The sequence below is a fragment of the Telopea speciosissima genome, chromosome 6, assembly GCF_018873765.1.
Source record: "Telopea speciosissima isolate NSW1024214 ecotype Mountain lineage chromosome 6, Tspe_v1, whole genome shotgun sequence".
Lineage (NCBI taxonomy): Eukaryota > Viridiplantae > Streptophyta > Magnoliopsida > Proteales > Proteaceae > Telopea > Telopea speciosissima.
The window spans coordinates 13,301,456-13,321,245 of record NC_057921.1 but is presented as its reverse complement, the minus strand read 5'-3'; the positions used below and the strand labels follow the sequence as shown (position 1 = coordinate 13,321,245).

General features: G+C 40.3%; 1 pseudogene; it reads right to left on the bottom strand.

Annotated features, from left to right (window-relative positions):
• LOC122664953 overlaps positions 1-19,184 on the bottom strand; it is a 32,695-nt pseudogene extending 13,511 nt beyond the window's left edge.
• Positions 19,185-19,790: the final 606 nt, after the last annotated feature.

The window sequence follows — 19,790 nt, the reverse complement described above, 5'->3', positions numbered from 1 at the left end:
GGCTGATATCATTGATCCATGCGTCCCATGTTTCACTTCTTCGGGGTGGATCCAGAAAGGAGAATGAATCTGAATACAAGACCAGGTCTTCTGGAGGAGTTCCGAACAGATCACAGGTCAAAGCATTGACTAACCAAGTCATGTTTTTCATCTCATGGAGGGTTCGAGCGAGTACATCGCTCTCATTTGGCATCACCAAGCTCTCACAACGTCCTGCGAGGTTACTACACACCAGATCTGGAAATAGAGAAGTAGCCTTGTACAGGATCTCTTGAGTATTGGTGGAAACATCGAGTATATCTGCAACCTGGTAAAAGGCGCTCATGCTCCAACGCTTAAAATCTTCTCTGGACACCATCCAATCGCCTCTGGGAACCTCTGGAGATGATATCTCCTCATCATCTCTACTTTCATACTCATCTGATGATACGGTTTGAATAAGGCTGGTAGGGTCATTATTATCATCGCTTCCGATGTTATTTACCCAATCCATCGCTTCTACTCCTTCATCCTCCATCGTTGGACTTTGCTCAGCATACTCTATCCATCCCTCGTGGATTTCTTGGTCTCCTTCCTCATCTAAGCTATTGTCAGTATCCCCCCCTATATGGACAAGAGAGACTTCTTTGGTCAGAGCCTATCCAATAGCTAGTGCTGAGACTGCTTTAACGAGCTGAGGTGTGACTCTGGTGATTTCAATCCCTTCCTCTTCTTCAAGAACCAGGTGACATATTTCGGATGATGAGAAACCATACTTGCACAATGGTGTCATTATCTCGAGACCCTCTAATCCATACTCCAAGAAATCCAATTTTTTAAGCCGGTTGATGGATGCTATACCTCTGCCTTGGTCACATGGTTGCCCACCTGTTCGGGTATTCCCATCACAGTTGGTTCGGGTATTCCCATCACAGTTGGTTTGGGCGTAATAAATGCAAACCTGTATCCTTTCTGCCTGTGCTTGCCGTGACTACTCATCTCTTCCTGAATACCACGGGATGGGCTGGATCAATGTAGTAGGATCTTGGAATGGTGTCTCTTCCTGCAGCATGTTTACTGATCCTGTAGATGACTTTGGGGAATAGGTCCCCTTCACCAGTGGTTGTGAGATTTTCCATGCAGGTATCTGGTATTCTACCCATGTGGCACCTTCTAACTTTGGATGATAGAAAGGGGAATCGGGCTGATCCACTTCCTGAGACACCTCTTGTCGAATCTGTGGTTCTTTTTCCTCCTTAAGTTTCTTGGTCAACATTGCTATATAGATGTGTGCCTTCATTAGCTTCCTCTTCCCGACTGGATGAATCAAGGTGGTAGGATCTTCTTGCCCGGCATCCTCTTGAAGCATATTTACTCCATGGTTAGGAAGAGGATTTGTGGTGACATTTGGCGGCTGCTTCTTCTGAAGTTCAATTTTGCTCTTGTCAATCAAGTCCTGGATCACATGCTTAAGAGCTAGGCATCTATCCGTATGATGGCCTTGTTGGTCGTGGTAATGACAGTACAGATTGGGCTTATACCAGGTAGGTGGATTATTCAAATCCATAGGCTTAGGAGGAACTGAATTGATCATTCCCTATTTCTTGAGCTTGGTGAATAACAATGAGGGTGTCATTCCTTCAAAGTTGAAATTCCTCCTGGATGCTTCAGATTCAGTTTGGATCATAAGAGGGGTGGATCCTGTGGCTACCACCTGGACTTCTACCGCCTGGCTGCTTGTTCCTACAGCATTCCTCCTTTGGCTCTTGGGCTTTTCCTTGCCGAATAGCTTCCTGATGCTTCACGGGTCATACCCTGATTCTGCCTTTCTTTAAAGATCTTATCTTCAATCTTCTTCCCAATTGTCATAAGAGCATCAAATGTTTTGATGTGCTGGTAGTATATCTTCTCACGGTACTCCCCATACAAATTTTTTAACACTATCTCGACCTGCTCCTCCTCAGTAGGGCTGTTCCACATTTTTGCGGCCTTCTCCCTAAACCGCATGACGTAGTTTGAGAACTCTTCACTTGGTTCTTGCCTCAAGGTTTCCAATTCTCTTCGAGTAATATCCATCTCGGTGTTGTATGAATATTGCTTAGTGAAGGCTTTAACCACAGAGGCCCATGACTGGGTTTGAGTGTGATCAAGCTGGGTTAACCACCTCAAAGCAGATCCGGCCAAAGAATGTAAGAACGCCTGTCCCATTTGGTTTTCAGAAAGCCCCCATGATCTGGCAATGGTGGCAAAAATCTTGAGATGAGCCCTAGGATCTCCCGATCCGTCGAACTTATCCAATTTCCACTTGAAATCTTCAGGGATTTTCCCTTCGGGAAAGAATACCAAGTCTTCTTCATCTTTTTCTTTGACTTTTCCCTTGACAACCAATTCCAACTCGGCTACTTTTTCTCTCATTTTCTTCTCCCTTTCAGTCTCAGGAGGGTCCATAGGGTGGCTATCTTCCCCTTCTTCTACTGGTATGATGATTGGAGTCTTGATGGTTGCTGGGTTAGTTTTCCGGGCTTCTTGCTCTGCTGGTCTAGCTATGGATCCGCCCCTAGATAGTTCATTGACCGACTGAACTAGTTGTGCCATGAGTTGCCGCATTTCGGTCATGTCTACTTGCAGCCTATCCACTCGATCTTCGACGTGACTTTCAGACAGGTGATCCTCCGGAGGATTCATGTTACTCACAAGTGATATCTCAGAAGATGAACTAGAAGAATGAGAAGGAATCAGGGATCTTGAGGAGAATGGTGGGCTGGCTCGGGTCAACCTTCTGTCGCGTCGGACCCAGATGGATAAGGACGAAATCGTGCTTCTACGAAAGAGAGAAGAATACCTAGTTTAGACCCTAAGAAGGCTAAAGAAGAATTTTATTTTATTTTTGTCATTTTTTCTTTTTGAGTTTTTTTTTTTTTATGGTTTTTTTTTTTTGTATTTTATGACATTTGTTTCATATCATTTTATTATTTTATTCGACTCAAGTAATCGGAGTGGTCTTGAGTTTCAAGACTCTTCGAGACCGGACTTGAATGTTGTCATTGCCCAAGCATTTTCGAATACAAAAAAAAAATAAACAAAAGAAAGATCCTCGTTACCGGGTTATTGATGATTATGTCTGGAGTCAAGATGAGATGCCTTCTTTTTTTTTTTTCGAGGAACATGTAAGGTTGGAAGTGGACTTCCATTTTTCTTTGAGGGACCATCGTGGGACTATGGAATTCCTTATCTTTGGTGGCATCTCATATCAAAACCAGGTTAATCGTCAAATGACCCTAAACTCGGTCTTTCTTACAGCTAACAAAGGTTAGTTTGTGTCGTACCCTAATCATATGTGGTCTATTTTCCTACATGATGCATGTAAGGGGTAGGCTTCCATAGGACAGAACAAGGCCACCATTGACAGAACCGATATACCTATCGCTCGTGGTCGCGAATTGTAGGCACGTGGTTCTTTTGATATACCTGGAGAATAGGTCACACAAACTCAGAGTAATCGAGCTAGTGCCTTTTTTGAGTGGCAAAGCACTCCACAACACACTAGTGAATACCCTCGCTGGTGATTCTAAACTCGTACAGTAAATATCAAGGGCTGTAGCTTCGCCGCGAATTACCCATGACTACTCATGGGGTCCAACGACTAACTACGGGGGTAAGAGGGGTTCCCATGCAGTGTATGTGTGCAAGAAAGTGGTACAGGAAGCGTCTATCATCCGGTCTCAGAGTACTTAGTATGACGTGCCTCACCTCCCCGAGGGTAAAGGCATGACAGGGAGTACCCTCGCCGTTTGATTTCACTTCGAGCACTATGCATGATGCGGTTAGTACACACAAGGGTTAGCCAGATAAACATATTATGGTATTTATTTATTCATTTATTTTTTTTTTTTTGTATTTTGTTTTGTATATATATTTTTTTTATTATATTCTTTTATTATTATTTTTTATTTTTCTTTTTTATAAAAGTTTAGAGAGAACATTCTGTCATTTATTGATAGCACCTATTTAGAGAGTTTGACCTCGGGTGGACATTTGTCCACCACATCCCTAGCGGAGTCGCCACTGTAAGTACCGCGGTCCTTCGGGACGAAGGTTTCCTTAGCCCTTTGTGGTATATGGCGACATAGGGTTTTGGGAGATACATGTGTGTGTGTATGGATGTGGATAACATTGTCAATGTATAATATCGATAAATAGGGGATTGGGATCATGCATTAAAATATGCTAATATAATGAGAAGTCGCCACCTAGGGTTAGGGCCTAGGACCCATTAAGTGTAGCCCTACCCGTGGTGAGCGGAATCGGGCTACGTGACTCCATATGGTCCGACCAAAGGTTCGGGTAAGGGGTCAGGTTACGAGTATGGGAAGGTGTTAGGCACCCACCTCGCCCTGCCGAAGCCGGTCTCTCTGTGTTAGATGCTACATAAGGATGAATGTTCTTTCTCTTTTATTACGAGGATGGGGGATATTATGAACTACATTCAGATGCTATGAATTGAACTAAAGCATAATAAACTACATTATATATATGAAAAATGCAGACTAAAACAATAAAATGTGAAAGGACTACATTGGATCAGCAAAAATACAATAATTATACCTGTATGGTTGTATTCCCCTGGCTCAGGGGAGATAGACGAATGGACCGACGCTGCTTCTTTCTCGGCAGAGTAACGGCTCTTTCGAGTGATTTGGAATGGAGTAAACAGACAGAATAACGTCTGTAATAAAGGAATTTCGATGGTTATCCGTGCACAGACGGGATACCAACGCCTAGGAGCCAAAGCGCTCTATACTCAGAGGGACAGTCGAAGGATCTGTCCGCCACAAGAAAACTTCAAGCAGTCACACACTCATGAGAGAAGGAGGAGAAATGAGGGTGAAAAGGGAGGAAAAGAGGCTAGGAATCACTTGGGGAGGGTCTCTCTACCCAAAATTCCTTGGAAAATGTGGGAGGGGACCCTCCTATTTATAGGGAGGGACCCCTTCTCTCTCCTGGCCGAATAAGTCCTCCACGGCGCCGTGGAGATGTCCACGGCACCGTGGGGGACTTTTCCACTGCGCCATGGGTGATGTCAGTAGGCTGATGTCACACCCCCTCATGGCGCCGTGGAAATCTGGTACACATCCCCACGGTGCCGTGGGAAGTTGCCCACAGTGCTGTGGGAAGGCGTCCACGGTGCCGTGGGAAGAGTCCACGGCGCCGTGGGAGCGCAGTGCCCTTTTTCCTTATTTTTGGGCCTAAAATGGGCCATTTTGTGCTCAGTATGGTTCTTGGTCTTATGGGTCAGGTATCTTTGGGTCTGAAAAGAGGGAGAGTGCGTCGTCCATCGTCCATGTCCCGTTGTCATCATCGCCAATTAGGGGGTGACAAAAAATCAGCGTCTACAGATGTTAATTAGTATTGTAAGCATGAAAAGTAAGTAGTTAATCCAAATGGTAATTGAGGAAAACAAATTAAGTACCGGTAGTCCAATAGTGACGCTAAGTAAGATATTAGGTTAACCCCTTTTTTCAAATTAACTGGTTTCTCAAACACGAAACCACCTCCACTACGCCAATCAGATCCTGTTATTAATTCCACCAAATTCAGAAAATTAATTTCAAATATTACATATTTAGATGAATGCTAAAAACATATAGGTGGAATATAGTGTATGCTCAAGTTTAAATTACCAATGCGCTTCTTATTAACATAAGCATGAAGGACATGGCCTGTTGTATTCACACGCAGAGTTGCATTTTTAGGGAAGGATGCATCGACGTCCACCCTAGAAGACCATGGCAACAATATAAAATAGTGAGTTTTGTTAAATTAAGATGATAATTATGTTGGATTCCATGCGGAAGACGGAAAAAATAGTCCCACATCGGATATATATATATATATATATATATATATATATATATATATATATATATATATATATATATATATATATATATGGGGGTTATAGGTACTTGGGCACCCTCTCTTTAACGACTAGCTTTTGAAGATGAGTTCTACCCAAGGTCCTAACAAATTAGAGACAACATCCTATGAAAATGAAGAAATTAAAGGAATAGAAAACTATATATACCTAGTCATGTACCACAGGTAGTCACTAGCATCAATAGTTGTTGCCTTTTGTTCAAGACGCTTGTTTGCAGTAAAGGTGCCCTTTCCTTTTAGGGCATCTTTCAAAGGCTCTGCCTTCCAAACCCAACTGAGTTCAACATTACTTGGTTTCTTTGTCTTCAAGGATATCTGGGTGCTGACCTGCAAGCATAAAAAATAAACTAATTATATGCTTTAATCTATTGAGAAGATCAGTTTAAATATGCAACAATTTCAATTACTCTCCTTTTACCTTAGCAGTGTTGTAGACTTCCTTGTTGCAATTAACAAGAATACTAACAGACCAAGCAGGCAAGAAGTACTTGCCATTGTTTTGCAAGTCAACAATCACATCTTTGTTATTGGTTACATTGCTCAATAAGCAAATTGAATTTCCAGTAGAGTTGTTGATAAATGTAGATAACTATAACAAAAAAGATTTCAAATCATCACCTCCATTTACTTTCAATTTTAATGATTTGCCAAAGGTTACAAGAATTGGAAGGACATATTGCAACTAACCACCACATTGCTTCCAATGTCTTTGTGTGTCACTAACTGTTGGACAAGAATCCTTTCAGCCGATTTAATGACTTCATGGAGTCTCTTCAGATGTCCCCACTTAGGTTGATTCAAAAGCCCTGAAGAGTTAGATTTATTAAGTAAAGGAGATGGAACTAATCAAATTTGTACATATAATGACTGTGCAATTTGACATTTAATCTTAACATAAAATTAAAGATTACCCTATTCATCAAGTGGTGCATCATAATCATAAGATGTTGTGATATATGGGCCACCTGATGTACAACCAAAATTGGTTCCTCCATGGTACTGAAACCAAGTCATGAAAATATCAGTGTCTTCTCCTACATATATTTTGTTTCTAAAGAATCTTTCTCTGTGGTTTCAAGAGTGGAAACTAACCATGTAATAGTTTTGAAGAACACCACCGCTATGGAAGAAACGGGCAACAGCGAAGGCCACATCTTCAGCCACTCTCTGGTGGAATGGGAGACCCCAACCAATGAACCTGAAAGAATGTCCATTTAGCTTCAGACTATATACAGGGAAGAAATATCAGAAGGTTTGATTCCAAGGAAGTGAAGGGAAGTGAAATCCAAGGGATTTGATTGCAGAGTAAAGTAAAATGTAATAGCTATATTTGGAATGATTTAATGTTATTTAGACAATCATGTTAAGTAGTTATTACAAAAGTTTCTATTTTAGTTTTGATTTAATTTCAATTTGCTTCCCTTTAATTTTCCAAGCTTTTCTTTCTTCTTTCAGTCTATATTGTTTGGAATGAAGTATACTCACCACCCAGTCCAATTCTCAGTCCACATTTTGGGACTCTTTGGGTTATTTGGCTTGAAATTCCAGTCACAATAAAATCCATTGCACGTGTTAATCTGAAAGATTAATGAGCAATCAGCCATGATCAGAAGAAAAAGAATAAGAACTGAAGAAGTTTATGTACTATGATCAGAAGCAAGAATTGAAAAATATATATATAAATAGATAGATTTATATGTTCATAAAAATAGTTTCTAATATATATACCATTGGTTGTGGTGCATTTCCTTGTTGACACATGAGCCATGGGATGCCAGTATTTTGGGATTCAGCCATTTTTGCACACCATTGGATGTATCTTTGCCCTTCTTCTCCATAGGGGCCCATTATATTGCCATATTTGTTCTCAATCTGTTGTGAAACAAAGAAATATCATAATAAGTTGACTGGTTTAGGACGATGTGCTTCAGTCATGGGGTCTCAGGTTCAAATCTCCTCGAATGAAGTATTACACGGTGTGGGGGGAGGCTTCGTGTAATCGGGGTTTATCCTAAGGCTTGAACCGTAAAGCCAAGCTGGTTCATGGGTTTTCTCGTTAGCAAAAAAAAAATAGTAGTAGTATAGACAGACCTGTGTAAGGATTATGGGTCCTCCTTGAGGGGCAAGGAGCTTCTCCTTTTTAATCATATCAACTATTAAGGTAGTGAAGTTTTGTATCTCATCCTGTAATTAAGAAGGGGAAAAAAAAGGTTGTTTTAATATCATCAACTCCACATAGAAAAACAGTGACAGTGATTTAAGGAAACAAAAAAAAAAAATGCATATCTGAACCTTGAACACTTGATTATCTGTCCTGAACTTGACTCCTGGTAGATTGTGCAACCACACAGGGAATCCTCTGGCAAGAAAAATGGGATCTAATTAGTATACTTGAAAGGCTAAACAATGGAAGGGTAAATGTTAAAGGTTAAATTTCTTAATTGTGTTGTTTGGCATGGGAGGATGGGTAGCCTGGATTGAGCCACCAGCTCCTTGGATTTGTTATATATCAAATTTTGTTGGGTTATCTGAATTTTATATGAATTTCATCATTCTTTCCTTGTCTCTTTTTGGAGGCCTTAAGCTTTTGGTGATTCTTTAATTTAGTAATCTCTCCACTCTTGGGTTCTGATGTTTGGATGAAACTTTTGGAATAATAGAAAGGACAAAGTTTTCTTCCACCCATCTTAGGGTTCACAAACCCCTCCTAGGGTTTTAGTATGTTCCAAAATATCCATTCCCATCGTGCCCCTTGGTGAATGGGATTTTCTTTTCGACACCTATCAAGGTGTCAAATAATTTGTAACTTTACTTTTTTTTTTGTCCTTTTAGTCCACACTATTTTTTCAACAAGGATAAATATTTTCATTTCACATTTGTACTTGAAATATGTGAAATAACACCTTTTAATAATGACAACTATATGTCACTTTCAAATAATTTTTGAAAATCCTTTTATACCATTTCCTTAAAGAATTTTTGGGAATAAGATAAGGAGCAATTAAAAGGTGTCAAGTTCTAAACGCACCTATAAGCTATAAAATGTCATTCAGACATTCACTTACAAATACATATATGTAATAATTACCCGTAGTTCCATTCAGCACACGCATAAGGACCGATGCATAAAATTGCGTAGAGGCCTGCTTCCTGGACTGTCTTCAAAAATCTGACGAGATCTAGGTTCCCTTTGAAATTGTACTGTGTAGAAACAATTAATTAAGAAGGACACAGAGAAGAAGAAAATGGTTAGCATTTTTAATAGAAGAAGATATACTGATTAGGTCAGAAAACAGCCTCTCCACAAAAGCAAGGGTAAGGTTGTGTACATTATTTAAGATATACTAATTAATTATAGTTTTGAGTGAGTGATGAAAACCTCGCGACGATGGGGCTCATGGGCATTCCAAAACACGTAAGTCTCAATGGTATCAAGTCCACCTTCCTTGGCCTTCTGAATTAGATCTGGCCACATCTGAACCATTGAAAGAGATGGATTTGTAACTTGCTTCTTATGGCGAAAAGTATGATTTGAACAACAAATTAAGGGAAGTAGTTTCCTATCCACGCCACCACTCTCGTGTCAATCTCTCTCTTCCTCAAAACAATAGGTAAAGGTGTTTATTCATATAGGGAAGAGAGAGATAAACTTATGGGAGTGCTGGTGTAGGGCGCACTCCCGAACAAAGTTTTTTTTCTCACAAATTAATAATAAGAAAACAACCCCATCAATCAATCACTTTACCTCCACCGTGCTGCGTGGATAATGGATTGACCCAGAAAGCAGAATTCTTGGCTCTCCATTGATCAGAAGCTGACCCTTGTCATAAGAAACTTCAGTTGCCCGTGAAGGTGAAAGGCTGAAGAGGGTTAAACCTAAAACAAGTAGCATATCTCTCCAACACGAACCCATTATTATTCTTTAAAAAGCTTTCGATATGCTTTGCATTCTAAGAAACATAATTTGTAGGACTAACTCAAACTAGAAATATCTAAGTTTAGACAAAGATGAAATCCAATCCAATGGGTTTCTAGCTATAAATTATAACTTCATTATCCAAGTTTCTAAAGTTAGACAAAGATGACATCGATCCAACCAACTAGTTCTAGTAGCTAAAAAGCATTCATTTCTCTTGTGAATATGGGAGGAACCATAAGAACCGTTCATTGTATGGTCGTCCACATCTTCCTATACCAATTTTACCCCTCCACAATATTAGAAACCTCAATTTCTGTCCTCTCATATATCTGCTCCAAGCATGGTTTTAGTGCATGGTATCGGAACGGGTATCAGTCAATCTAGAAACCGATATGGTATCGGATTGGTATCAGCACTGATTAGCCGTATTGGACAAATTTGCCCCTAATTCTCCTATAAAAATAGGTTCTTTTTACCATTTTACCCTTTGCCATACTATGTCACCGATGCGGTATCGACACAGTATCAGGATCAGTCACTTGCAAAACCGGTACTGGGCGATACGATACCGACATCTCAAACCATGGCTCGGAGAAACTTTCAATAATCCCTTAGGAATAGGTGGAGTGATTGAGGTAATAATCCCTCTATACAAGGTAATTTGATATTGAGTGAGATTAGGATTGATTTCCTTGGAGTAAGGTATTATCCACCTACTATATTGGGTTTCCTTGATTGGATTCCTATCTTCTAGGTTGGCTAAGATAGCCGTTAGAGCAAGGCTCTTATCTTCCAGCTGGTGGTTGGTAGAGAGAAACGTTGGAGAAAGGTTCTCCCTTATACTCCCCGTCAATCTCAAGGGGGCTGCAGTCACATTGAGGTTGGTGAGTAAGGTGTTGAACCGTTGAGTTGATAGAGGCTTTGTAAAAATATCTACCAAATGATCTTTGGTAGAGATGAACCGCACATCAAGAAGTCCTTTGGCCACCTTGTCTCTGACGAAATGAAAATCTATCTCAACATGTTTGGTGCGCACATGAAATACTGGATTGACAATAAGATAAGTTGCACCCACATTGTCACACCACAAGGTTAGAATAGACGGAATGAATATGCAAAGTTATTTGAGCAGAGAGTGGAGCCATGTTTGTTCTGTCGTTGAATTTGCAATGGCTCGATATTCGGATTGTGTGCTTGACCTTGAAATCATTACTTGTTTGCGTGAGCTCCATAAAATTAAAGTTTTACCAATGAATATGGAAAACCGTCCTGTCAATTTTTGATCATCGGGGCACTCAGCCCAATCAGCGTCAGAATAAGCAAAAAAGGCTAAGTTAGAGCACATGTAGAGCATTAGTCCATGAGATACAGTGCCTTTTAAATAGCGAAGTATTCTCTTTATGGCTATCCAATGATCTATTGTTGGGTTATGCATATATTGGAAAACTTTGTTGGCAGCATACTGAATATCCAGTCTTGTAAGTGTTGCATATTGTAGGGCATCCATAGTACTTCGACATAATGTAGGGTATTCCATTGGTGTCCCTGAGAGTTTGGTGAGCTTTGTTGAGGGGGACATTGGTGTTGAAATTGGCTTACAGTCGGCCATTGTCACTCTTGCTAATAGATCTAAGACATACTGTCATTGTGAAAGATGCATACTAGTAACCATTTGTTCAACACTTATACCAAGGATGTAATGTAAAGGGACCATATCTTTGATAGCAAATGCGCTGCCTATTTTTGATAGAAAATTTTTTAGAATAGCATCACTTGTACCGGTTAAGATGATGTCATCTACATGAATTAGAATGTATATTGTTCCTTCATTTGTGTGGTAAATGAATAAAGAAGTATCTATCTTTGAACTCACAAAATCATTTTCAAGAAAGAAGGAATTGAGTCTATCAAAACAAGCCCTTGGAGCCTATTTTAGGCCATAGAGAGATTTATGTAACCTGCAAACATGGGAAGGAAAATTTGAATTAGTAAAACCAGATGGTTGAGTCGTGAAGACTTCCTCATTTAGAATGCCATGTAGGAAGGCATTCTGGATGTCTAGTTGTCGAATAGGCAAAGATCTTGTGAGAGCAATGGATAGAATCAGACGAATCACTGTGGGCTCTACGACACGGCTAAATGTCTCATTGTAATCAAGCCCTTCTTTTTTATTGTAGCCTTTGGCCACAAGTCAGGCTTTTTAGCGGTCTATACTTCCATCAGCCTTATGCTTGATTCGAAAGATCCATTTGCAACCTACTACATTTCGAGATGGAAAGAATGGAACAAGAGTCCAAGTCCCATTTTTGATAAGGGCATTGAATTCAGAATCCATAGCCTGACGCCAATGGGCATAACGATTTGCTTGGGCAAAGTTTGTAGCTTCAGTGGTGTTAGGGTTAACTGGTTTGGTAAGTGTAAGAAAGGTTTTGGGGTTTCGAGTGCCTTCCTTTGTGCGAGTTGCTATGGGATGTTGATTTCCTGTTGGTTCTGCAATTGGTAAATCAACAACCAGATTAATTGATTGAAGAGAACTTGGATCATTTGAAGTAGTTGAGGGGGAGGAAGTGATGATTGGGTTTGAGGTTGGGCATGGGATGGTATTTGATGTTGTAGTTGTTGGAACAAAGGGTGAAATGCCCCTTGTATAAGTGCAACTAGGGTGAAAGCATCGCACGTGTGATCGCAACGGAAGCGTAAACAAGATCACAATATCGATGGGAGAAGAAATTCAATAACAAAACGAAGCAGGGATCGATTATTACCTAAGCCTCCCAAGTGCAAGACCTCCAATCGATGATAGCCCTTTCTTGATCGTTCCACGCACCATGCAAGCTTTGCGTTCCCACGGTCAAGCTGTGTATCTCCTCCACAACACCAAGGATCACACCACCAAGTGATCTTCTTCTAGGATCAAACACCAAAGAAGAGAGAGAGGGGAGAACGGTTTTTGGAGAGGAGGGAGAGCTCAACGTTTTTGGGTTTTTGGTGTCCCTTATTGTGTGATTTTGTAATCCCACTAATTATATAGTAGCATCTCACAAAATCCCAAAAACTAGCTCACATGGTTATGATATATTGAGTTTCCAAATATGGCTCAATTATCTACCCATGCAATCTTCCTCAATGAAGAAAGATTTACATTGCTAGAAGAATCCGATCTTGGGTGGAATATCCACTATTCCCCCATTGGCTTTCCTTTTCTAACAATCTCCTCCATCCTACTATAAGATCCAATCTTACAAGAGGATCATGAAAAGGAAACCATGATCAACCATTATAGCGTAGATGAATGGAACCGAAAGGAAAGGGGTAGGATCGTAATGAGATTCCACTCAGCTTCTAAGAAATGCAACATTGAAGATGCTAAGCAGATGTAATAACCTATGCCCAAGGTAAGTAGTTAAAACACACATCATTCCCCCACAAAATAATGTTGCATGGTTCAATATAAGGCATGTGTACAAGATTGTCAATCCTCAATGAACCGATACACCGATCGAGAGATTCAATTACCTTGATTGGACTGAGAGAAAACATTTCAAATAAAATGTTTAAGAAAATAGATTATTTTTTATACGTATAACTAAAATATTTTAAAAACATTTTGAAGATGCTGTCGGATCCGGATTTGGGTCCAATCCTATATAGAATACTCTCCTCAACATACTCCCAATGTATGGGCTGTGGGTTTCATGTTGGGCATCTCTTTCGAATACTGTCAGACATTGAGAATCTAGTGCATCGATATATAGTCAGAGAAAGACATCAACCATTAGTACACCAAAACTCTCAACATATGAATGCGTCGATAAGGACCCCTCAGGTCAAGGGACCAATCATGAACTACTTAAGAGAATCTCATTTTCTTTATAAACTGACAGTACACCACATGTGAAATTCTCAAGTGATCCAGTCCAATGTACACACCAAATGTACACTCACACTTGTGTCTTGGGAAAATATCCTCCCTAAGCACACACAATGTGACCACCATGCCGGATGGGATGTCCAGTCCCATCCCCAGTGGTGAACAGTTTTAGGTATGAATACCTAAGGACAATAACTGAGCTCAACAACTGATCATGCTAATCAAAAACAAAATTCATTAATTCAATAGAAGGAGTTTTGTACCTCAGTGCCAGTCACCCATGGACTTCACCCCCATATTCCCAACATGTTTCTCAAAAACACTAGGAGGCAATGCCTTAGTCATGGGGTCCGATAGATTATCTGCAGTGTCAACCTTAGCTATGGCTACATCACCACGCTCAATAATCTCACGAATCAAGTGATATTTTCGCTCCACATGCTTGTTCCTCTGATGAGCCCTTGGCTCCTTCGCTTGTGCTATAGCTCCCCTGTTGTCACATAACAGTTGTATGGGTCACTCCACTAGCTCAGGGACCATCCCTAGGTCTATCAAGAATTTCTTGAGCCAGACACCTTCCTTGGCTGCTTCACTAGCTGCCAAGTACTCAGCTTCTATCATGGAATCAGCTGTTGACTTCTGTTTGGTACTCCTCCAAATCATTGCACCCCTACCAATCACAAAAACCATCCCAGAGGTAGACTTTCTGTCATCCTTGTCAGTTTGAAAATCCAAATCCGTATATCCAACCACTGACAACTGATCACAACCATAAACAAGGAAGTAATCTTTGGTCCTCCTTAGATACTTGAGGATCCCCTTGATAGCTGTCCAGTGTTCTTGTCCTGGATTGGATTGATATCGACTCACAATCCCTACAACATGACAAATATCTGGCCTGGTACACAACATGACGTACATCAGACTTCCTACTGCCGAAGCATAAGGAACTCTTTTCATAGTCTCAATTTCCTTAGGAGTTTGAGGACATTGTGACTTGGATAAACCGATTCCATGTCTAAGAGGTACATTACCTCTCTTAGAATCCTGCATGTTGAACCTCTCAAGCACTTTGTCAATGTAGGTAGATTGTGACAATCCCAACATCCTCTTCTTGCGATCTCTCACAAGCTTAATTCCTAGGATGTAGCTGGCTTCACCCAAATCTTTCATTGAGAATGTTTTGGATAACCACATCTTTACAGATGAAAGTAACTCCACATCATTCCCAATGAGCAGTATATCATCCACATAAAGGACAAGGAAACAGATGGTACCCCCACAGATTTTCTTATACACACATGGTTCATCAATGTTTTGTTCAAACTCAAATTCCTTGATAGTTTGATCAAAACAGATGTTCTATGATCTGAAAGCTTGTTTTAGTCCATAAATGGACCTCAACAACCTACATACTTTGTTTTCCTCCCCTGGGAAGATAAAACCCTCTAGCTGATTCATGTATATGACCTCATCAAGATAACCATTGAGGAAAGCGGTCTGTCCATCCATCTACCCGATCTCATAATCATGGTATGCAACAATCGACAATAGAATCCGAATGGATTTAATCATCACTACCGGTGAGAAGGTTTCATCATAGTCAACACCTTCTTTCTGAGTGTATCCCTTTGCCACCAGTCTTGGCTTGAAACGTTCCACCTTTCAATCCACACCTTTCTTCCTCTTGTAGATCCATTTACAGCCAATGGGGTTTACCCCTTCTGGCAGATCTTCAAGAGTCCAGACATGGTTAGAATCATAGAATCTATTTCACTGCGCATAGCTTCCTGCCATTTCACCTAGTTAAGTTCTTAAGAGCCTCAGTGTAAGTATAAGGATCTGTGTCCGAACAATCAGACACCATGTGGAATTCTTCCACCTTGTGATCCTCCTTTGTGAGAAGGTTCAAACGAGTTGGTGGCCTGATATACCTTCCACTCCTCCTAGGCTCTTGAGGTTGTTGCTCAACTGTGGGTACGTCAACTGGAACCTCTGTCGATGCAGAGGGTACTTGGTCATCAGTTATTTCTTTAATGACCACTGGATCTGATCTTGGTGAGATCATATCATCCTCAAGAAACGTCGTATGCTTACTAACTATGACTTTCTGATTGACAGGGTCATAGAAGTAGTAGCCTATTGTAGTCCTAGGGTATCCCAAGAAATAGCATCTATCTATTCAGGATTCCAACTTATCTGTTTGTTGTTTCCTTACATGTGCTATGCAACCCCACACCTTAAGATGTTGAAGACTAGGCTTATGCCGATATCACAACTCAAAAGGTTTTTTGGTCACAGACTTTGTTGGCACCCTGTTCAGTATATAGATGGCAGTTTCTAGTGTGAAACCCCAAAAACTCAATGACAATTCTGAATAACTCAACATGGACCGAACCATGTCCAACAAGGTTCGGTTCCTCCTTTCTGAAACTTTGTTCTGTTGAGGTGTTCCTAGGGCAGTCAACTGAGTTATAATCCTAGCTTCCTTCAAATAATCCCTGAACTCATCTGATAAGTACTTTCCTCCTCAATCAGATCGGAGGCACTTGATGCTATTACCCAACTGGTTTTTCAACCTCTGCTCGGAATTCCTTGAATTTCTCAAAGGTTTCTGACTTGTGGTGTATCAAGTATATATAACCATAATGAGAGTAGTCATCAGTGAAGGTTATGAAGTATTCGTAACCATACCTCGCCTGAACGTTGATGGGTCCACATACATCTGAGTGTATCAATTCTAGCACAGCTTCGGCTCTTCTTCCCTTGTTAGAGAAGGGTTTCTTGGTCATCTTTCCTTATAGACATGACTCACAGGTTGGATAAGGTTCTACCTTTAATGATTCCAAAGGCCCATCCTTCACCAGCCTGTTTATCCTTTCTACTCTAATATGACCTAACCTCAAGTGCCAAAGATATGTTGAATTATCTTGGGCTGATTTTCTTTTCAAAGAATTATTAGAGATCCCATTAACCTCTAGTACCAGTTTTAAGAGATATAATCCGTTATCTAGTAGGCCAGAAGTAATAAATGAATTATTAAGCTGAATAGTTAACTCATTACCAAAAAGGAAAGTGTAACCATCCAAAACAAGCCTACTAACAGAAATAATGTTCCTCCTAAAATGAGAAACATAAAAACAATCTCTCAAAATTAAAGTACTATTATCAAAAACTAAAGTAAAATCTCCAACGGCCTCAGCACCCGTACCCGTTCGCAAACGAACTTCATCCTTACTCAGTCTTCTTGTCAGCTTGAACCCCTACAACAAGTTACAAATATGGGCGGTAGACCCCAAGTCCACCAACCATGTGTTAGTAGGTTCCTCTGACAAATTAGACTCATAAAGGACTAAGGTTTCAGAAATACCTTCTTTTTGTTTCTCCTGTTTCTTTTTCTGAGCAGCCAAGAAAGCACGACATTCCTTCTTCCAATGTCCGTCCTTCTTACAATAGAAAAAAGTCCCCTTGCCCTTGTTATTCTGAATTCCCTTGTTGCCAACCTTAGGGTTTTTGCCTTTGTCAGCCTTCTTCTTCTTCTTCTTGCCCTTGGGCTTTGAGGAGGAAGACTTGTCCTCTATAGTCAAGACCTCCACTTTCTGCTTCTTGGATGCAGGTTCCACTTCTTGCAACATGTTGCCCAGCTCAGGGAGTTCCACAGAAAGTTTATTCATGTTATAATTAACAATAAACGATCCGTAGATCTCCTGAGGCAAAGAGTAGATGATGACATCCGTTTTATAATTCAGCTTGAAGGACGTCCCAAGGTTCTCTAGTTCTTGGAACAAGTTCCACATTTTCATGCCATGGTCAATAACCAGAGTACCTTGAGCCATCTTCGTGCTATGGAGTGTCACCAGTTGACGATGGGCATGTCTTTCTTCTCTCCCATACATCTCCTTCAACTCCTCCATCATGTCCTTGGTCAAGTACAGACCCTTGACCGAATCATCGATGGTCTTCTCCAGAGAACTCAACACGAGAAGTTTTACCTTAGAGTTTTTCTGTCAAAACAACTCATAGGCTGGCTTAGAATCAGGGTTCTCCTCATTAGGGAATTCAGGCTCTTCTTCATCTAGGATAGACATTAGACCTTCTGCAGATAGGAGTAACTTGATGTTCCTCCTCCAGTCAACATAGTTTGGGCAGATCAAAATATGATTTTTGATAAGGGCGGCATAGTTCATTTGGGTTGACATTTTTAAAATTTACATGATGTATAAAAATTAATAATTAGCATGATCTACAACCATTGAAATAAATGGGGTAAGAACAATCAATGGTCAATCATACCCTAAGCTTCCCTCTAGCTTATAGGGCACGAATTGGAAACGAGCAACCCTCATGCTCCTGACTTAGCCTATCGGAGTTCATCATTCGCATCTTGGTTGGGTGGACTATTCTTTCTGTCACTTAGACTTCCAATGTAATTTGGCCACCTGAGTGTCATGCCCATTCCTATTGGCTGACACACACTCAAGTCAAGTGTTTACCCTTAATTTTGGAGGAAACTATGGTATTTGTGGGTTAATGCCTATTATCATAGTACATATACCACTGACCACTTTCTTTACCTATCACATGTGAGATGAGTGCAGACAATTTCAGCAATTCACCCAAATATTATCCTATCGGCATCTACAAGGGTGGATCAATGAAAATTCTACACTCACCAACTAAGGGAGGCCATGAAAATCCCACCAACCAGGGTTTTTCATATCACACTTGTATTGAAAATGAGGAAAAATGGGAACGTATATAATCCACAACCATACATCCAATGTATAAACACAATAGCACATCCATCCAAGAAAAACTATACACATATAAACACCAATGGTTATGGGATAACATCTTTAATCAACATGAGTTCATATCCAAGACAAACTCACTTTGATTAAAAGATGGATGGGAGCAATCATAGCCTCATATGTTACTCCCACACATGGCAAAATTAGTGTGATAATGCATATGCAACTAACTATTACAGGAAAATTCCAAAACTGTAATAAATTTGGACACTCCAAGTGAGCAAGTCCATCCTTCAATCTTCTCTCCAATGAACCGACAAGATCCATGATCCACGATCCATGGTCCACGATCCACGATCCATGATCCACGATCCATAATCCACAATGGTCTCCAAGGGGTTACAATGAATAAATTTAAATTAATTCCAAAAATATTACAATTCTTTCCAAATAATTAAAATTACATAACAGGAAACTAGTCCACCAAAATTGGACTACCTAGAGAAAAGAAGGAAATTACATATAAAATCACATCCATGCCATGCCTAGCACACACTTACATCTAATGCATGTAATTTTTAAATCCCATAACCATGGTTCTCATTACATATATGATGCTCTAAAATAATATTCCAATATTTTATGTGAAAATTGCCCAAAAACACATAAAATCATCATTACCATGACAATCCAAGTCATTATGATCATATACATCCAATGCATCCATCATGCAACCATTACCATGATAACTTATATCATAATGGTTATGTGCATTACATGACCATTACCATGACAATCCAATGTCACTATGATCATGTACATCACATAGCCATTACCATGACAACTTATGTCATAATGGTTATGACACATACCCCCACAAAGCTATCACATACATGCTTAAAATAAAATTAATAACCATAAAATTATAATAAGCCATTATGCCTATTAGGAAAGGTAGGTGAAGGGAGGAATCTCTCCACCCATCTTTTCTAATGAAATTCCCTTCAACAAGTAAAACAGAATTTTTTTAAAAAAAAAATAAAAAACTACTACACAAAATATAGCAAAAGAAAGGGAAAATCATGAAACCAAGTGCACAAAGGCATAAGGCAGCACCGCACGCAACAAGGCTGCCCACGCACGCACGCAACAGCCAGCCACACACCCACGCGGTAGGCAGCCAGGTACGCAAACAAGGGGGGTATGGCACGGCATGGGGCTGGGGTGCATGCACCAGGTGGGGCACGCGCAGGCAGCCAACCCGTGGCCCCTTGGTCGCATGCATCTCATCCCAATTTTTTTTTTTTAATAAATAAAAAGCTGAATAAAATTT